This window comes from Ursus arctos, unplaced genomic scaffold, assembly GCF_023065955.2.
Source record: "Ursus arctos isolate Adak ecotype North America unplaced genomic scaffold, UrsArc2.0 scaffold_29, whole genome shotgun sequence".
Classification (NCBI taxonomy): domain Eukaryota; kingdom Metazoa; phylum Chordata; class Mammalia; order Carnivora; family Ursidae; genus Ursus; species Ursus arctos.
The window spans coordinates 36,600,784-36,622,241 of NW_026622974.1; the positions used below are offsets into that span (position 1 = coordinate 36,600,784).

The 21,458-nt window shown below is 45.0% G+C and overlaps 1 long non-coding RNA gene across 11 annotated transcripts in view; it reads left to right on the forward strand.

Moving 5' to 3' along the window:
* The first annotated feature begins 8,553 nt into the window (after nt 1–8,553).
* LOC113261053 (uncharacterized) overlaps nt 8,554–21,458 on the forward strand; it is a 126,499-nt gene continuing 113,594 nt past the window's right edge. Inside the window, exons 1-2 of one of the 11 annotated variants that reach the window (XR_008956177.1) lie at nt 8,554–8,859; nt 11,151–11,219. This is a non-coding gene — a long non-coding RNA (uncharacterized LOC113261053). Of the gene's footprint in view, nt 8,860–8,884; nt 9,835–9,868; nt 10,301–11,150; nt 11,220–21,458 lie in introns of those variants that run through there. The other 10 variants (XR_008956178.1, XR_003318229.4, XR_008956180.1 and 7 more) reach the window with 10 other exon arrangements.

The window sequence follows — 21,458 nt, forward strand, 5'->3', positions numbered from 1 at the left end:
CTCATTAGTGTCAATAAAGCGGCGGAGGTGGAGTCTGGGGCCCTGTCAATCACCCGGAAGTCCAGCCAATCAGGCGGAGCCGACTGCGTGCAGTCCGCGCCCACCTCCTTACAAGGTCTCAAAAAAAAAAAAAAAAAGAGAGAGAGAGAGAGAGAGAGAGGGAGAGAAAAGCGCCGCCGTCTGGCTTGGAAGTGCCAGCCCCGGGCGCTGAACCCGGTCAGTCTCTCTGGCTGCCACATCCCAGTCCAGCCCCAGTCTCTAGTTTTCCTCACCCAGACCTGGAAAGGGTGAGGCTCCGGCTTTAAAGCGAGATGATCGCCACGTTAGAATATCAAGAATCTTCCGAGAAACTTTAAAGTCCAGTCCCACTCCCTTATCACTTGATATTGCTACAACTCAGAACATTTTTGAGTGGGAACAATTCACAGCCAGCAGGCCCGTGTTTTCTCATTTAAACGTTTCTGCATTTAGTAGCGCCCACTCTGCCACGAATGGCATCGGACTTGCTTATTTATCTATGTTTACATTTTACTTATTGGCTTTTTCTTGGGGAGGGTGTGGGAATTCAAGGTATATTTCAATCCTTTACATTTCGGAGAGCAACATTTTACATTATCGCTTAGTCCCTCATCTTTACTAGTATGTAAAAGCACGCCCTTTCCGGAGCCTCCCTTTCCTTTCAAAGCGTGATGACAATTAACTTTAAAACGTTAAATCGTGGGATTTTAATTCTGTATGTCTTCAATGATAAAGATTTAGTTTTAAATCTGCTAAAAACTTCTCAAGGTGAGATGTTTTAAGATACAATAAAATTTCCACTGCTGTTTTTAAAAACGTCTCTGTGATTTAACCTAACTCCGTATTTGTCCTGCTTTAAACAATTTGCCACTTCTTTTCTCAGGCTTTTAAAGAGCCAACTTGTTTCTTTAAGGCAAACCTTAAAAAAAAAAAGAACGTGTTTTAATTAAAAAACACCAATCATGCATCCATAGACTTCATAGTTTCAACTCGATTTTTTTTTTGGTCAGGACTAACCCCCAAAATGGTTTTGGTGTAAATAGAGCAAATCTCGTGTAGAAGAAAATTCCTGATACATATTACTCTTAAATCTTTGGTGTGAAAGACACGATGAAGGGTTGTTGTTGTTGTTGTTGTTGTTGTTGTTGTTGTTGTTGTAGTTTCCCCTCTCTCTCGCTCAATTCAACCTCCACAATTGCTGGCTTCCTCGTTACCTCTGACTTCTCTCTAAGCTTTCAGTAGAGTGATAGGGAGTAGCTTCGCCACTGAGATCTTCTTACCGTAGCTCCGGGGGAACGCGCCATTCATCCGAGGTAACTAGAACCGGGGGACCTTGAGCAGGCGGCGCCCAGGAGCATCTACGAATTCGGAATTCGCCGCTCGGCGGGGCCCCACCAGCCAGGGTCAAAACGCCTGGGTAACACCCTCAAGGAAGAGGGCTTTTCTAAAAGCTTGAGAAACAGAGTCTACTGGAAGATGTTTTGCATTTGTAAAAGAAGGCTTTGCAAACAGTCTGGAGCTGTGCAGACCTGGGAGGGCGCCCCAGGCGGGTAATACGGCCTAAAATGTAAGCGCAAACCCAGTTTCTGAAGCCTAGCGGAAGGGGAAGAGGGCCGGGGAGAGCAAAGAGGCCACCTGGAGGGCTCGCGCTGGGAGTGGGAGTGGAAGAGGGGGGTTGTGTGCAAATGTGGCTGGAGGCTGCTCCTGGAGCTCCGCGCACCGGGCGTCTGAAGCCCTCATCAGCAGCCTGCGAGGTCCCAGCCCCCCACTGCAGGCCCAGACTCAGCGACGCGAAGGAGCGACCCAAGGCTCCTTCGGGCAGCCCTTGAGACCTTGGAGAAGGCTGTGAGGCCTATGGGTGGAGTCGCCAGGATCCTCAGGCCTATACCCGCCCAAGGGCCCGAGAAACAGCCATTCATCCTGAAAAACCTGAGGCTGCCATGGACGAACGCGTTTTCCAGACGTGAAGCTTGCCTTGTAGATGGGTGCATATGCTCTGCAGCTCAAACTGGTATAGAAGGGACTACACGGCCCGCAACGTCGCGCTCAAGGTCATGCTGCTCAAAGACCTCCTCTATCCTTCTGCCACTTCTTTCACCTTTACCCAGGGCAGAAAGGGGCGCAGACCCCGGAACGCACAGACACTGGAGTACTTGTGTCCACATAGACGACAAGCTGGAAAGCTGGGCCTCGCAGATACCCAGGATGTCAGAACGTGGCCCTTAGCAATAATCCAGGTGTGCGCTAGGTGCCCAGGGCAGGAGGAAGCGTCGGTCCCTTTAGCACAGGTCTAGACTAGGCTTCAGGAAGCGTAGCTGTAGAGCCCCGCCGCCGCTCGTGGCCTCTGATTCGCGCTGAATCTGGCTCAGGCTTCCGGACCTAGCAGGACCAGCTGTACTCGACCCCGCAAAGCCCCTAGTCGCAGACCTCACCGCACCAGGGCCTTTGCTCTGGGAGAGGAGGCGCCTCACTTCTCCCAGAGTCCGCGGGCGGGAGGGTTCTTGGCCTTCGGAGTGAAGGGGAAGCCAACGCCCTCACAAGGCGTTTTCTCTAAAGCGTGGCTTGCGCGTGCCAGGGCCAAGCCAGGGCCTTGCACTCTGCCTGTCGAGAGAGCAAAAGAAACGGGACAGGACTCGAATTGGCAGAAGAAAAGCTCGGTGGAACACGTGTGCGCCTGTGCACATGTCTGTGCTTGTGTGCACGTGAGTACGCCCGTGCGCACTTGTCTGTGTGCGCACTTGTCGGTATGGGCCTGTGTGCGCGGATGCGCGTGTGTGCACCTGCGCACGTGTAAACGTGGAGGAGAGCGGATGTACAGGGAGCGTGCGCCTCCTGTCACTTTAAGAGAGAAAACGTCTTTTCCCAGGTTGTGCTACATTAAGGAAATGATTAAAACTGAATTAAACTGTCAGCCCTCTGGCAAGACTAGCAAGGCTCTATTTCAAATAAAAGCCACCCAGGGAAGAACATTATCAGAGTGGGTCTGTCTCAGAGACTTGGCGAGAGGGGAAAGGGCATAACAGCCTTGGATACCCAGGTCTGGGAGAGTGGTACCTAGTGGGATCTGTATCCAGACAGACAGCAAAACTAACTGGGGGAGGAGGGAAGCGGGGAGGGACGATTAAAAAGAATATCTGATTCCTTCTGTTTCTTTCTTTTCTCTCCTTTCTTTCTCTTCTTTCTTTCGCGGTTTAAAATTGGATCGTTGGAAAGATTCTTTTTTGAAGCTCATTCTTTCGGTAGGCTCCTGCTGTGCTTTCATTGTAAACTATCTATCTATGTTTAGACATAGCTTGCTGTTTCTTACCCAAGTTACTAATGTTTATATTTTTGTATTTTGTCTTATGTTTTTGTATTTTATTTATAAACAATGTTTATTTTTCATTCCAAATTTTAAAGTCCTATGCACGAGGATTTCATTCTCTAAATAGACTTTTTCTTTCTTCTTTTTTTTTTTTGTTTTTCTTTTTTCTTTTACACTTGACATCGTTGTAAGTTTCCAAACTCATATTTGATTTCCCAGACTAACAATCCGACACAGGGAGGTTTACCCTGGCATACAGGAGGGTCTGTTTTTTGCCTCTGAACTCGAGATGCACCACATAATCTCCGAATTTCCAGACAGACAGGATCTGGACTTCTTTCCCACGCATAGAAAGACATTTTATTATTTGCTAAAATACTAACCTAGCAAGAAATAGAGTAATAGATGGGGTGAAGGAAGTCGGGTGAAGGAAGGCCCAATCCAAGCCCCAAGAGAGATACTTATTTGGTTGTGTTGCTTTGTAACTTGATCTGGGAAGGGCGAGGGATGCCGGCAGCCGCCCAGTCACAGGTCCGCGCCACACACGTGGGCTGGGGCTCCGCTCTCTCCTCCATTCCTTTCTACCCTTTCCCACTCTCTTCCTTCTCCTTGTACATACTCTTGTTGCTTCTCCCTCCGATTTGGGTTAATAAAAATACTAAAGTATAATCTGCAAGATTACAAAGTCTACAGGAATAGATGCAGGCAGCCAGGGTCGGTCTGGCTGCGCTCTCGCGGGCTTCTCTGCGGAGTCTCGGGCTCCAGCTGCAAACCCAGGCCCCGCGGAGAAAATCATCCAGAACCGCAATTCCTCCCTGCTCGCTTCTGCAGCAAATAGCACACACAGACAGCACCTTCTCATGGGTTGGCGCCTGTTTACCATTCTTCTCTTCAACAACCAGTCTGTTTCACAATTCTGATCATCTGAGACTGGGTCCATCTGCGAAGGAACTCCAGCAGCCTACGGAAGAGCCCTCCAGGGCTCCAGGGGACCCAGAGAGAATGTCCTGTAATGTTGGTTTTTAAATCAAGGCTCATTTCTCGCTGGGGCTTAGAAGAGGTGCAAGGTTTTGGTAAAGCCAAAGGAAAGTGCCCTCTGAGGTTAAGCTTGTCTTCATTCCTCCATTTCTCCCACCTCCAAGTTCTCCAGCTTGGAGAAGGGAAAGGAAGAGAGAGATGGGGCTTCGGACCTCCGGAGTGGAGGGGTTGTGAGGTGTCCAGAGCAAAACTCACTCTGCTGGGCGAATGAGCTCCCCATTCATGTCCAATTTCCAGCAGTATCTGCTCTGCCTCCAGACTATACTGCAACTATTTTTCACCCTGGGCTGAAAAAAATCGCTGCTTCACTTCCTCATTCATTGACCCACACTCCTCCCACAGCCCTACAGTTAGGGGTTACTAACAGAAATGTCCAAGAAGGTCACACTTTATCACTAAAACCTGATTCAAATATAAGATGGCTTGAAGGAAGTAATAGAATTAACATCAGATGTAAATGAATACCCAAGGATGGGTAGTTGGACCTTGCTGATACCAACATTGCAACAGGCTGATTTGGATATAAATCCAACTGAGACAGTGAATGGGGAAATTAAATTATATCCTCTAAATAGTTAATGGGCATTTTAGTAGCTCATACTATATAAAATTGTTTAAATTGATTTTTAAAATATGTACCTTCATATTCTTTGAGTTAAATATTTAATACTATTTCCCTACAAACAAAGATTATCTTGAACTTGCTACTTTACTAAAATGAATTGAAAATGGAACTAAGTGTTCCTAACTAAGCGTCATTTAATAATTACTAGCTATGGTTTTTAGCTTTTTATAAAAACTATTACATCCTTTAATTGGCTGTAAATTGGGCCTTGTTCTCATTTTTCACAACTGTAGATACCAAAGTTCTTAAACAGTGGAAATTTTGTGCACATTTATATAATCTGCTGAAAGTATAAACAATGAAGAATGTGTCTGGGATTTATTCATATTTTTTACTGACAGATGAGACATTTCAGTTTCAGCTGAATGAAAAGATTTTTAACAATAATTTAAAGTTAGCATAGGAATTGCACAAAAAGAAGTGAGCTATTGAAAAATTGTATTAACAGTGGAAATGAACCCTGAATTTAAACACGTGCGCAAAATATTTGACAACAAACTATGACGTTTCTGCATGACTTTTGGTTTTGTTTTGTTTTTTCACTTTTAATTGTGTGAACCATTCCATCCTTTAAGCAGTGTATCATGAACAATTGAGATCAATGAAAAATGAAAATCTTAGAGTTCTTTTCCCTCTAAAAACTTAGGGGGGAATATAAAAATATTAAACTTTGTCTTAAATAAAACAATCTTACTGGGATATATTTCCAACCCGGGTTTTCAGGAAGAGCCCAATGAGAATCTTCAAGCAAAAGCCTAAAGAATAGTAGTAACAAGAGGAAATCTACCCAAACATTTCGATGTTTTGGAAATGTTGCTTGTAAAGAATCCTTGGCATATACAATACTGCATTTCCAAATCCAACCTCATGAAGAAGGGGAGGGAAAAAACCATCTCAGGCCATTGGTAATAGGTGATGTAAATTTAGAATAACTAGCATTTCTAGAAAGACTTCTGCTTTTTTATGTTAACCTTTAGTCTTTGGTGCGGGTTCCTTCTCAAATTACATAAAATGTACTTTAAGAAGCACTCACTACCTGCTACAGATGTCCAGGAAAAACTGAGTTGTGGAAGTCGGAAACATATGGCAGTTGCCTATTGCACAAGGAAGGTACATATGAAAGTTATAAATTTTTTTCTTTAAGTCAGCATTGTAAACGCATTTTATAGGGTTCGCAGTATGTAGTACATCTGTAGATTTAATTTTTGAAATATATGTTTTTGGAGATATTTGTGGTTTGGAATTCTAAGAGAAAGAACTCGTCTTGATGTGTTAGAAATAAAGGGGGAAAAACAAAAAAAAAAAAACACGTGGAAAAGCAGACACATTCCCTTTAATTTCCCAGCTGGTTATACTGAAAAGGACATCCGACCCTCTATTGGCAAAGGATGACTCACAACAGGGGAACTGCCCATCAGCATAGCGTTCTGAATTTATTGAGATCCCCCTTCAAAGAAGCAGAGATGTCAACTTGGGGAAATCCAGGTTGGGGCCGATATAAAAACCATCAGATTAAGAATTGGATCCTACAAATGTCAAAAACACAGTAGTTCACTTTACTCTTGAGAAAAAAAAAAAAAGCCCACTACTTGCTGATCTTTTTCCCATCAAAAGATTAAATTTTATTTCATTTAACACCTTAGAAACTACATACTTTGATTGCAATCATAATATTATATATTCAGTATTATCAATGGATACCAAGTACTATCAACTACCAAAGTATTATCTCTTAACCCTTCAAAGTTATTTTAAAATAATCCCTCCAATTTTCTACCTGAAGCCCCCTGTGGTATCTTTAAATTTAATTTTAATTTGTGGAGTTTAAAAGTCACAGCTCTCTTATTCAAGTTTCTTTGGGGAAATGTAAGAAGCAAGTTATGTGAAAGGACTTGGTCAAAAAAGGAGTTTAAACAAATATATACTTGTTTAAATACCCTAAAAGTGGGGCAAGTGCCTACAGGTAAGGTCGCTGTGGGTTCAGGTCAAGAAAACGGTCCTCAAATTTCCTCTGTGAAAGCAGGAGGATGATCTCCCCTTTGTTGTGCTAGAACGAAATTTACCTGGGAGTAGAAATAATGCAGAATAATAGCAGATGCACCCTTCCCCAGCATAAGTTTTATTTGTTTGTGTTCTGAGTTTCCCTTTATGATCAACTGTTGAGTGGTCGACTGCATGGATTTTCTCTTCTTTTCCAGTTCTTGCCTTACCGAAGGCTAGACATGGCTAGGCTTTAAACTACTTGGTCTAAGTGGGGCGGTAAGAAATTGAGCTTTCATTATTAGGGGCTTCCACATAGGCGGGGAGAAAGTAATCTCTGAGGCGTAGAAAAGACTGTCAGATTTTCTATCTATTCACAGAACTTTGTGAACAAGGAGAGTGCAAGGGTAATTTCTGATTTTCTTCTTTTCCAAGCGTTAGGTCACTTCGTGGCTCCTACCCAGTCCTTCCCAAACCGTTCTGCGCCCTCTCGTTAACATTTATAATTAGACCTCGTCAAGGAGACCCCAAAACAGCATTTATAATTCGTTATTATTTAGTAACAAAAACAGCAATAACGGTAAAAAGAAATGAAGAAATCAGTTCAGCTTCCGGGGCACCGTAGAATTTCTGGGACGGATCTGGCTGGTAAAACATTTAGGAATTCACATTCCCGATGAGGTCCCACGCCTAAAATTAAGATCCAGTCTGGGTTTCTAAAGCTCATTTTGCTTTGGTCAATATCTGCGTTTTCTTTCATTTTGTTTGCGTTCCCCTCTGGGGTTTGGTGCTTCCCCCCCCCCCCATTGCCGAAGACAATCTGATTTACAGTTTGACTGAGAGTTGCATTTCTGTTTAGAAGGTGAAACGTCCAAGTCAGTTAGCCAAATTATTCCCCGACGGCTCCAATATTGCGCCAGAGTCCCAGAGTCAGTTATTTTTATGTCTGACTGTATTTCAAATGTGCAGGGTGATAAATAAGACCCGCCTCGAGCTGCAAACTATCTCAGTGTGATGAAGAACAATTGACAAAAATTAACCCAGCCAAAGCGTTGGGGTTTTCGCGAGCCGCTGGAGCATAAATCAGCATCGCGGGCGGCTTCGGGAAGCAGCGCGCTCCCTCGGAGCCGCGCGCCGCAGGGACTTTCAGCAGCCGCTCGGCCGGCCTGGCCCGAGTGGGCTTGGCCGCGGGGATTCGAGCGGGGACAGGACTCGGTCCCGCGTTCCGAGTCATCCCAGACGGGACACACTGGCGGAGAAAGGCAGGGCTACGCCTCAGCGACCCCCTAATTCACCATCTCGAGTTTTCCAGTGGGGGGTGTGTGTGGGTGTGTGTGTAAATCAAAGAGGACTAAGGGAGGCACACTTGGCACGGTGTGTGTGTGGGGGGTGACGAGCAGGGAGTCACAACCTCGACTGTGTCTGGATCCTGGAGGAGCTTCTCTGCCCAAGTCACTTGAAAGGCATATCCCGTCTTAGCTATTAACAATTAAACTCTTTTTAGGGGAAATCAAGGGTGGCTCCCCGGGAAGCTCTCTGCGGCGGCGCCGTAGTTGCTCGCGGTCCGGGGCCGCCTGCGCATTCGTTACGCAGCGCGCACGCCCCATTCCGGAACCCCGGCTCCCGCCGAGCCCGCGCCCTCTTCCTCGGAGCGAGGTGGCTGGCCACGGCACCCCGGGACCTGCAGGTCAGGCAGGGCAAGGGGCGCCCCGACCGGTCGCCGCCGGTCCTCGCCACCTGTTGGAATGGTGAAGCCGGAGACCTCGCGCTGCCGATGGCGGCGACGCGCGGCTACGGGCGGACTCGCGCTCAGCGGCCAAAGTGAATCCGGGCCGCGGACCGCGGGTTTCTGTTGATAACTGCAAAGAACAACCCTCTCGGTGCTAAGTGCACAGTAAGTGCGAACAATAAATAGATCATTTCTTGGGGCGTGTGCCCTGAAAAGGCCCTCGCTGTTCAGTGGTCGCTGGGAGTTATTGATTAGTGTGGCCCCCTGCGCCTTCCCTTGCTGGCGAGAAGGGTGCGCAGCCTCGGCCACCGCCTGGCGCGGCGTATGGCTCCTGCGAGGGAGCTACTAATAAGGATCACCAAACTCCTCAAAAACTTCCCCAAACCTTAAAGCCGCAGCACCCTAGCGGAGCAGCCTCGGGGTGAGGAGGACCGTAGGTTAACGAGTGTGGCTGGCGTGCCGTGTGCGCGCGCCCGTACGTGCGAGTGCGCGTGCTCGTGCGGCTTCTTCCCAGGCTCTCAAGCCGGGTTAGCACCGTAGAGCCGAGGAGGGACTAGAGTGCGGGGGGGAAGGCTGTTCTTGTCTTCTTTTTAAATTAAGAATTCCGTTTAAAACACAGGTTTAGAGCAACGTGAGTGAAAACCGAAAACCCCTCCCCTCCCGCGGGGAGTTTTAATTCTGGGGCAGCGCCCGGGAGTTGGGCGCCCGCGCAGACCCCTGCGGCCGCGTCCGGCGCAGGCCTGGGCCTCCGTGGCTCCCGGGCTCGGCGACACACGCCCCGCTAGCGCTCCGCCCCGCCGCCCGGGCCCGCGCCGCCCGGCGCTTCCTCACCCCGGGGCGTAAACCCCAATCCACCCGGACCTCAGGTCCAGGCCTGCGCCCCGGCCGGTGGCCCGCTCCTCCAGAGCACTCGGGGGCCGGCAGGGCTGGCGGCGACGAGCTGCGCTCCAGACGCGGTGCCGCACTTCGTTGTTTCTTGACCTTGACCACGTCCCAGCCTTAACCTGCGCAGCGTTTCCGCTGGGCCGCTGATCCTCGCGGGGCTGGACCGCGGGGTGCTGGGGTCATCTGTTCCGGTGGGGAGGGAGTGGGATCGGCCGAGAGGCTGTCCGCTATCCCGCCGCGTGCCGCAATTTCGAGGTAATTCGGGCTCTGGCCTGCGACCTCCTCCGGGAAGGGGCTCGTGGGCGCTCAGGCTCTGCGGAGCCCGCCATACTTCCGGCGGGGGGCGCAGCCGGAGCGCGGGGCGGGGGCTCGGCCCGGCCCGGCGCCCTGTACGAGGCTCCGAGCCGACCCCTCCACCTCGCCGCCTCGGGCAGCAGCCGTGGGCCTCCGCGACCCCAGGCGGGAGCAGGAGCGGGGCGCCGGCCGAGGCGACTCAGGCCGAAAGGGAAGTCGTGTGGGTTGTCCGGATCTGCGGACGCGCTGCAGGCGACCCCGAGTCGCGCGGGAGAACCAGCCTCAGAGAAGTCATGGGCTTCTGACCCTGTCAAACCTGCGCGGAGAGGCCCTAAAAGGAAGAAGTCTCCCAACCCTTCCCCAAAACACAAAACCATCCGGGAAAGGAAGTATCTGCTAGAGGGAAGGAGACAAGTGCAAATGGAAGGTAATTAGGAGGAGGAACCTAACAGGAAGAGTAACACAGGTTTTCTTTGCACGTGACTGCAGGTAAACCCGAGTTTTAATTATATAAGGCAACCCTCAAACGGAAGCCTTCAATCTCCCCAAGCCCTGGGGCAGCCAGCGGAGATTTCTCAGTCAGCTTCCCACGACCCTACCTTTACCATCGCCCCAGATATGGGTTAGGAATGCACTTCTCCCCCATTGCCATTGCCATTTAAAAGCCCAGAGCACACCACCTAATAACTTTCTTGACATCTCTTATTAATGAGGTCCTCTTTTGTTTTGTGGTGGTGTTTTGTTTAGAAAGGCATATTTCACAAGTGTTTAGGTCAGCTGTTTCGAACTGCCCCATCTTGAATCATAGCAGACCAAAAAATGAATGCAATATAACCTGAGTATGGGGTAGTGATCTAAGATGGTTATGGGCTCTCAGTTGTGTAGTTCTTTCTAAGAAGACTTCATTTAAAAAAATGAAAAACATTTTGGGGCAGTTACAGTTACATTAGTACATATTGTGGAAATAAGCTTGCAGTTAGAGAAAAATTATTAGAAACAGCTGTGATGTTAATGTTTCAAAACCCAGAGTACTCAGTATGCTCAGTATCTACTTTTCATCATAATTTTTTCTTGTGCATCCACATAATGCACTACTCTCTGTGTATAATATAAGACACTTGTTTAATAAAGCAAGCGATTGTCTGTGTCAGGGAGATTTGGTCCTCTCTCCCTCTCCCAGTCCGTGTGCGGAGCAGATCAAAGACCTGAATTACCTCTGTCTTTCCAAAGACAGCCAGATGGTGTCTTGATTTTTTCTTTTTTCTTTTTTTTTTCAGATTTGCTAGCAATAGAATTCAAAGGACTGAAGAATCTGTGTGATTGCTGCAGATGAAAGCTCTAGCCAGGTAAGTTATGTTTTAATTAATATCATGCATACCTTATCTTATTCCACTAAAGTTTTAAGGAGTCTCATGAGAATCCATGTAAGAAATAAATATGAAAATGATGAATAACTGATTAGAACAAGATAAAATAGAAATCATAACCTTGGGTCAGGATGAGAAGAAAATAAGAACTCTGATATGTATATGGAGTACTAGACAGTTATTAAAGAAGAACTTTAAATCTGTCTCTGAGCCTCCTAGCAGCAAAAGTGAAACATTGTTCTCACTGAGCACAAGGAGAAATCACAGAGTTCCTTACAGTACGCAAGGAATTCCCTGCGGTAGTGGTGGTGGTGGTGGTGGTGATAACGATACTCGAATGTTCCATTTGTGAGACCAACTGCTTCCCTCCTCCAGAAGCTCCCCCCCCCACTCAGATACTCATTTGGGATCTTTTTACTTTGTTACAGTTAAAATAAAGCTGTTTCTCTACATAGAGGCAGTTTGGTGTCTGGAAGAATCTTTGGAATTAGGAAGACCTGAATTCAGTGCTGGCTTCTGCACATAGGGTTCTGCTGTAGCCCTTAGCAAGGCACTTAATCTCTCTCTCTGAGAGCCAGTTTTCTTTATAAAATGGGAACAATCTATCCCATAGGCTTATAGAGAGGGTAGTCCAGAGCCTGGCATTAAGAGACTTTTTGTTTTGTAAGTGCTAGGTTATTACTGCTGGTTTTTATTGTCATTAACATAACACAGATGTTAGTTTCCTTTCTCCTTTTCCACAGCAATATATAGTATTCAAGGGTACTACTATCTTTGGGCTTCAGAGAAAATAAGAATACCAATGTTTGGACTTGAAGATTTGTTAGTACAGTTAAACGAGCAAGGTCTCTGAGTTCCCTTACCCTCCTTACTTGCCCATAGTGGTTAAAGTTCTGGAAAGAGAAGAGGATGTTGGTAAGAGAGGCCTTGCTCTGCAACAGCAAGGATAGGAGTGGCTCAGTCCCAGAGGCTGCAGGCCCACTGGTGAGTCCTATACAGCAGTCCCACTCCTAATCACCAGAGGATGGCAGCTGTCAGGATCACTTGATATGGGGATAAGTTACTGCATGAATGAGCTCCAAGAGGAGGTAGATAGATCTCTGAGTATTATGTTAGAGGGGAATGGGAGGACGAAGGTTTTATAGGTCACTGTGGAAAGTCAGTATTCTATTAAATATCAAAAATTGGGGGTTGGGGCCAGGAGCAAAATACCAAGTGATACTCCCTTTTCCCCCATCCTCCCTCCACCCTGTCTGCTACTGTGTAGACCTTTTAAACTGAGTACTTGCTGAGAACCCAGGAGTGGTTCTAGGTTTTATGGAGACAAATTCTCTGTCCTGGATTCACCACTTAAGATTATCCAGGCAATCGGCCTCTGAGATCTTCTCTTTTTGACCCTCTTCTTTCTTCCCTCTTTCACCTGCTCAGTACCCACTAAACTGTCACCCTTTTCCTCCTGCTAAATCTTGTAGGTTGATAATGGGTTAAATCTAAGTCTCTATGTTTTCTGAGGTTAGTTGTATCTTAGAAGAGTATGGAAGTGTACCTGTACGTGTTTGACCTGCTCTGCTAGATTGTAAGCTTCCCAAGCTCACGAACTTCCTCATGTTGATGCATTGATTGGCTGAATCTAGAACAGCAGGTAATTTGTTTCAGGCAGCCCCATGACTTAGCTGCCAAGAAGCAGCATAGCATAGCAGGGTGGGCAAAGACTTGGATTCGGAAGGAAGGGTCTCAAGGCTTTGTTGGCTCCGTCACTGGCTCCATGAACCTGTGTCATCATCTGACATCCTGAGCGTCCACCTGAAGTATTTAGATGAAGTGATCTCAGTGATATCGCATACACCGCAACTGTATGATCCTGAATCCAACTGACAGTAATCTCATCTTTCTCTGAATAAGCCCTCATGGCATTTTGTTGCTCCATCTTTTGGGCACATAACAGATCCTTCCTTACACTAAACTTATTGGAAACTATTCCTTATCTCCTCTGTCGTACCATAAGCCCACCGCACAGGCACAGTGGGAACAGTGGGAACAGTGGAACGGTGTCTACATCAGTGTTTCCAAAAGAGCTACTCCAGCGTTTTGCACCACTGTACTCCATAAATATTTTTGAGTGAATAAAATCTTACCCGTTATTCCTAACATCCCCTAATTTGGTGTGAAAGAAGGAAGGCTAAACTTGGGGAGGGCTGGTGCACCTAGGCCTCCTTCTCTGCGGAGTCCTGCTCTCTTATCTCCGTGTCAGCCCGGGTGCATAGCGAGGTTTGTGTTTCTTATTTGTGGGGGACAGGCCAAATGATCTAGAACAAATATCCAGCCCCTTTCCTTAGCAGATGTACAGAGTGTGAGAGAAGGAAAACAGGCTTTATGATGACAAAAGAGAGAGGCATATGAGGAAGAACTTTTCCCCCTCATGAGTGTAGATAGAGAGTATGGAGCAATGTGGTAGGCAGCCAGCAATGGGGTCTACCTGTCCCATGAGGGGGGGTTCGGCAAGGCCTGCCTATTCCTCTGGCATAATTTTCTTGGCCACATTTGCCAACTCCCTGAAGCTCTCCCAGGGGAAGGAGGTAGAAAGGAGGAGCGAGAAGACAGCTGCGTTCTATTAAAATGTGTGCCTCTGGATCCCCTTCTGGCTTTAGCAGATTCTAGAATATGGCTATCGGCAGAACCAGCAAACTGTCTTGTAGAACAGTCCTGGTGGGAGAAGCGTATGGTAAATTCTCACAGTTTCCTTGCTGCTTGCACTGTGTGGATCATTGGGCCTGCAGTCCTGCCCCTTTCCACAGTCCTCAATGCTTACCTTAAACTGGAGCTCCTCCAAACCACCCTTCATGCCGTGGCCCTCTCAGAGCCTCAGCCTGCCCCACGTGGCTCAACACTCCTGCTCTTCCCCCTTGGAAGACTAGTGCTTCTGGAGTTTCTGCTGCTATTGCTCACTGCCCTCAGGTTACTGATGTGCTCTCAGTGGTCACCCCAACTTCTCATTGCCAGGCCTGGTACATACTTGTGTTTCGCACGTTGGAGGCCCTGCTAAAGTTTGCCTTCTTACCAGTATTGAATTGAGTTGTGGTGGTCCAGATTACTTGCCTTTTCCTTCTGCTGTGGATTCTCCTTCTTCCTTTCCCAGCCCCACCCCCACACAGCAGTGAAAGTCCCTTTTTGTGAGTTAGTACACTCTGGCTATTCCTTCTAATGGTCCTCCCCTTGATTGACAGGGCCAAGGGTCCAGAATTGTACTTCCTGTGCACCTCTCCTCTTTTGCACCTTTGTAGCTGCAATAAGCCCCCATTTACCCACATATAAAGTCTGGAATCTGTTCCCCTTTGGGCCCGTTAGGTTTCCTTGAGCTCAGATGGATGCATATTCATCTCCATCCATTTATGACGCGTTTATTATGTAAGCCTCAGACTTACTTATTTTAGAAAATTTCAACATTCTAGAAGTTGTTTATTAGTCATGGAAATTAATACTAACTGCACTCTTGGACAATCTCTGAATAACAGTGGGATAAGCCAATACTAGTTTACTTCTCACTTACTTAAGATCCTCATACAAATGAGGTGGCATCTTTCCTCCAGTTGGTGACTCAGGGACCTAGGCTGACCCCTTCTTGTAGCTATGTCATTTAGAATTTGACTTCCAAGGTTGATGCAGAAAGGAAAGAGAGGATGTGTGGGGAAAGCATCCCCATTCTTAATTACCTCAGCCTGGAAATGACACTCGTGACTGCCGGTCACATTCTTTTGGCTAGAAATCAATCCCATAGCACTGTGTACCTGCCGAGGAATCTGGGAAATGTAGTATTTCCTTTTTTTTTTTACCCCGGGAAAATGAAAGTAAAACAAGCTACTTGATGTCTAAGTACTTTTTTCTCTGTTACAAGTTTTGAAGGGCAACTCCTCTCTTTTCTGGACAAGAGAACTTCCAAACTAGTATGCCTCATACTCAAAGGACAAGGAAAATAGAAAACACTGTTTAATCAGGTACAAAAACTAAGATGAATACCATAGGCCAATATTTGGATTTTGCTCTGTGGAGCTAGTTCAAGGACAAAGTTCTCTTTGAGGTCAGGGAGAATCACATTCCGTGAAATTGAAACCAGGTATGTGGAGGAAGATACAAGGAGCCAAAGGATATCCCCTTATTGTGGAAACAGCCATATCAGTGTGAAAAGCCCTAAATCCATCTATTACAGATTTCCATAGTCTTTTTATTACCAGAGTTGTTTCCAGGGACTTAAAACTTGGGAAGGTTTGGCCAACAAGCTATGGTGATATTCCAAAGTCCAGGAATTAATCACATCTTTTCTGGCCTCTTACTTTTAGTCCTAATACATAGTATCAGCACTCTCCCTTCCTTCTCCGTCTTGGTTAACATTTTATTTGTATCTTTAATGATTTAACAGATGTCAAACTTTGTTATGGATTTGACAAGGGCTGACATTGCTCAATCGTCTTTGCCCAGGTCTGGCCCATTTATGAGGGGATAACAGACCACTGATGTCATTTTCATGTGCTTTGATGGAAGTTTTAGTGTCCCAGCTCCCCTGTGGAAGGAGTTTTACACTTTTAACGTGGGTGCAGCCTTCTTGTTAAGTTCTTTTCCCAACATGCTTTGCATTTTACCTTCTCACTGAACGGTTTGGTAATACCACTTTAGGGTATTTGGTTCAACACCAGTCAGCTCAAACCTTCCAGATGAGATGTATAGTTAAGAGAAGAAAACTCGAAATCTTCAGCTTCTAGGGGACATGATGGACATTTTAGATTGATCTGTAGTTCCAGTTTTCAAAGAGATGAGAAAAGACCCTTGTGTTGTCTGTTCTTAGAACAGTTGCATTTATTGTTTAAAATAGCCTGACATATTATTGTCATTCCTGAACTTATACGTGAGCAAGCCTTAGAATTCCTGCCAGAACCTTAGAAACTGCTTGATTGGTTAGTATTCACCGGCCATATTTAAAGCACCCAAGGAAGGTCTAGCCGAAGAGAAAAACTAAATGGAGATCCATTGAATGCCAGAGACACGTTGTGAACTATGCTGACCACGGAGAAGACCTGGCCTTCACCTTCAACAGTTTACAGCCACATGAACTGTGTGAAAAATAAAAAAATAAATTAACTGTATTAAAAGGGCGGGAAAAGCATGGCCTGAGGTGAACCGATGAAAAAACCTAAAAGAAACATAGGTAAAAGTATTTGGCTGATATACTTTTAGGTCAAGTATAAAAAATGTCCAAGTAGGAGTCAGAGCCAAGTAAAGGAGTAAGAGTTGGGAGGTTGTTTCTGGTGCAGATCCTTTCACTACTGCTCGTGTGACTTTGGGGGAAGTCCTTTAACTTTTATGAGCCTCCTTTACCTCAGCTGAAAAATAGAGCACTGTGGACCCCGGCAAACACGTTAACTGATTGTGTGGCTCCAATGACACAGCATCTTTGAGAGTGTTTTAAAATGGTGAAGTGCTCCATCAAGGTAAAGGCAAAGAGAGGCCTTAATTCTGTACTCTCAAGTCTCTCTTCCTCATCTGTTCCCACCCCCTCATCTACATACAAACTGCCAGCGCAGGAAACAACACTTTTGGGTGGAGGTGGTATGGATGTGATAGTTTTTTGGTATGCTTTTTGGCACCCCGAGTATATGTAAAAAGAGTGATTTGGGTAAAGACCTTTTTTTTCCCTAAAATTTGCTTCCAGCTGCTGAAATCATTGACTATGTGAATGGAAACATAATTTAACTACAGTAGATAATTTCTCTGAGAATCAATTTGCCAAATTACCAGTTGCTGGAAACCAACAAGCATATATCTTTTTTTTATTATAATCATATTTTTTTATTATGTTAGTCACCATACAGTACATCCCCGGTTTCCGATGTAAGGCTCGATGATTCATTAGTTGTGTATAACACCCAGTGCACCATGCAATACGTGCCCTCCTTAATACCCATCACCAGCCTATCCCATTCCCCCACCCCCCTCCCCTCTGAGGCCCTCAGTTTGTTTCTCAGAGTCCATAGTCTGTCATGAACAAGCATATATCTTTTACCAGGTGGAGGAGAGTTTGTAAAGAGACTTTTCACCAGCAGGGGTAGAGGCAGGGGCAGGGCATACACCTGCAGAAATAGAAAAGGCTATAAAGTGTGTTAAAGGAAGCTCATCCGTTTACATCTTAATGTTGAGTCTTGGAGAATTGCTTCAACATCTGAAATGTGACTCACATGGGAAATTGATCACTGAACTACTCTATCAAATCATCTATAAAAACTACTGGTGTGAACAATCACCAAAACTAAACTTTCACAAAAAATTCAGCAGTAACTCAGTGAATTCAGCAACTTGGTCAGACCAGTAGAGGGTGACCGTTGATTTAAAAGACAGTGGGTTGTGTCTGCACTGCTTTCCCCATTGTGTGTGCACACAAGTGTGTGTGTGTGTGTGTGTGTGTGTGTGTGTGTGTGTGTTGAGGAAGAAAGCACAGAAGTGGTGGCTTTTAGGCAATGGGGAATTTTCAAAGCTGGATGAGAGTTAAGATCATAGTTTTCTTTTTTTTTTATACATGATAATAGAATATTTATTTTTTTTATTTTTTCTATTTTTTATTTTTTATTTTATTTAATTTATTTTTTTTAAAGATTTTATTTTTATTTATTTGACAGAGATAGAGACAGCCAGCGAGAGAGGGAACATAAGCAGGGGGAGTGGGAGACGAAGAAGCAGGCTCATAGCTGAGGAGCCTGATGTGGGGCTCGATCCCATAACGCCGGGATCACGCCCTGAGCCGAAGGCAGACGCCCAACTGCTGTGCCACCCAGGCGCCCCTATTTTTTTTTATTTTTTAATGATTTTTTATTGTATTATGTTAGTCACCATACAGTACATCCCGGTTTCCGATGTAAAGTTTGATGATTCATTAGTTGCGTATAATACCCAGTGCACCATGCAATACGTGCCCTCCCTACTACCCATCACCGGTCTATCCCATTCCGCCACCCCCCTCTCCTCTGAGGCCCTCAGTTTGTTTCTCAGAGTCCATAGTCTCTCATGTTTCATTCCCCCTTCTGATTACCCCCCCTTTCTTTATCCCTTTCTTCCCCTACCGATCATCCTAGTTCTTATGTTCCATAGATGAGAGAAATCATATGATAATTGTCTTTCTCTGCTTGACTTATTTCACTTAGCATTATCTCCTCCAGTCCTGTCCATGTTGCAGCAAATGTTGAGAATTCGTTCTTTCTGATAGCTGAGTAATATTCCATTGTATATATGGACCACAACTTCTTAATCCGGTCATCTGTTGAAGGGCATCTTGGTTCCTTCCACGATTTAGCTATTGTGGACAATGCTGCTATGAACATTGGGGTGCATATGGCCCTTCTCTTCACTACGTCTGTATCTTTGGAGTAAACACCCAGTAGTGCAATGGCTGGGTCATAGGGTAGCTCAATTTTTAACTTTTTAAGGGACCTCCACACTGTTTTCCAGAGTGGCTGTACCAACTTGCATTCCCACCAACGATGTAGGGGGGATCCCCTTTCTCCACATCCTCTCCAACAATTGTTGTTTCTTGCCTTGTCTATTTTTGCCATTCTGACTGGCATAAGGTGGTATCTCAGTGTGGTTTTGATTTGAATTTCCCTGATGGCTAATGATTTTGAACATTTTTTCATGTGTCTGTTAGCCATTTGTATGTCATCATTGGAAAAGTGTCTGTTCATACCTTCTGCCCATTTTATGATTTGTTTATTTGTTTCTCGTGTATTGAGTTTAGGAAGTTCTTTGTAGATCTTGGATACCACTCCTTTATCTGTAGTGTCATTTGCAAATATCTTCTCCCATTCTGTGGGCTGCCTCTTAGTTTTTTTGACTGTTTCCTTGGCTGTGCAGAAGCTTTTTATCTTGACGAAGTCCCACAAGTTCATTTTATCTTTTGTTTCTCTTGCCTTTGGAGATGTGTCATGAAAAAGGTTGCTTTGGCCGATGTCATAGAGGTTGCTGCCTATGTTCTTCTCTAGGATTTTGATGGATTCCTGTCTCACATCGAGGTCTTTCATCCATTTGGAGTTTATCTTTGTGCATGGTGTGAGGGAGTGGTCTAGTTTCATTCTTTTGCATGTAGCTGTCCAATTTTCCCAGCACCATTGATTGAAGAGACTGTCTTTTTCCCACTGGATGTTTTTTCCTGCTTTATCAAAGATTAGTTGCCCAAAGAGCCGAGGGTCCATTTCTGGGCTCTCTATTCTGTTCCATTGGTCTATGTGTCTGTTTTTATGCCAGTACCATGCTGTCTTTGTGATCACAGCTTTGAGTACAGCTCGAAATCAGGCATTGTGATGCCCCCAGCTTTGTTTTTCCTTTTCAACAGTTCCTTGGCGATTCGGGGCCTTTTCTGGTTCCATACATATTTAAGGACTATTTCTTCCAGTTCTTTGAAAAATGTCATCAGTATTTTGATCGGGATAGCATTGAAAGTGTAGATTGCTCTGGGTAGCATGAACATTTTAACTATGTTAATTCTTCCGATCCATGAGCATGGACTATTTTTCCATCTTTTTGTCTTCCTCAATGTCTTTCAAGAGTGATTTATAGTTTCTAGAATATAGGTCCTTTACGTCTCTGGTTAAGTTAATTCCAAGGTAACGTATGGTTTTGGGTGCTATTGTAAATGGGATGGATTCCCTAATTTCTCTTTCTTCAGTCTCATTATTCGTGTATAGAAATGCAACTGATTCCTGAGCATTGATTTTGTATCCCGCCACATTACTGAATTGCTCTATAACTTCTAATAGTTTGGGAGTGGATTCTTTTGGGTTTTCCATATAGAGTATCATGTCATCTGCGAAGAGAGACATTTTGACTTCTTCTTTGCCGATTTGAATACCTTTGATCCCTTTTTGTTGTCTGATTGCTGTTGCAAGGACTTCTAGTACTATGTTGAATAATAGTGGTGAGAGTGGGCATCCTTGTCGTGTTCCTGATCTTAAGGGAAAGGCTTCTAGCTTTTCCCCATTGAGAATAATATTTGCTTTAGGCTTTTCATACATGGCTTTTATGAGATTGAGAAATGTACCCTCTATTCCTACACTCTGAAGAGTTTTAATCAGGAGAGGATGCTGTATTTTGTCAAATGCTTTTTTTGCATCAATTGAGAGGATCGTATGGTTCCTGTTACTTTTCTTGTTGATATGATGTATCACGCTGATTGATTTGCGAATGTTGAACCACGCTTGCATCCCAAGTATGAATCCCACTTGATCATGATGGATAATCCTTTTAATGTACTGTTGGATTCTATTAGCCAGGATCTTGTTGAGGATTTTGGCGTCCATATTCATTAGGGAAATCAGTCTGTAATTCTCCTTTTTGAGGGGGTCTTTGCCTGGTTTGGGGATCAAGGTAATATTGGCCTCATAGAATGAGTTTGGTAGCTTTCCTTCTGTTTCTCTTTTTTTGAAATAGCTTTAGGAGAATAGGTATTATTTCTTCTTTGAATGTTTGGTAGAATTCCCCAGGAAAACCGTCCGGGCCTGGAGTTTTGTTTTTTGGAAGGTTGTTTATCACTGACTCAATCTCTTCATAATTAATTGGCCTGTTTAAAAAATCAATTTCTTCCTGTTTCAGTCTTGGTAGTTTATAGGTTTCCAGGAAGGCCTCCATCTCTTCCAGATTGCTTAATTTATTGGCATATAGCTGTTGCTAAAAGTTTCTAATAATCCTTCCAATTTCATTGGTGTTGGTTGTGACCTCTCCTTTTTCATTCATAATTTTATTAATTTGAGTCCTTTCTCTTTTCTTTTGGATAAGTCTTACCAGTGGTCTGTCAATTTTATTGATTCTCTCCAAGAACCAGCTTCTAGTCCTGTTGATCTGCTCTATTGTACTTCTGGTTTCTAATTCATTGATTTCTGCTCTAATCTTGGTCATCTGCTTCCTTGTGAGTGGATTAGGCCTGTCCCTCTGTTGCTGTTCCAGCTTCTTGAGGTGAGAATATAAAAACTGCATTTTAGATTTTTCTATTCTTTTGAGTGAGGCTTGGATGGCTATGTATTTCCCCTTTGGACTGCCTTTGCTGTATCCCATAGGTTTTGGACCGTTGTATTTTCATTTTCATTGGTCTCCATAAATTGTTTAAATTGATTTTTGATTTCCTGGTTTATCGAGTCATTCCTGAGCAGGATGGTTCTTAGTCTCCAAGTGTTTGAGTTTCTTCCAAAT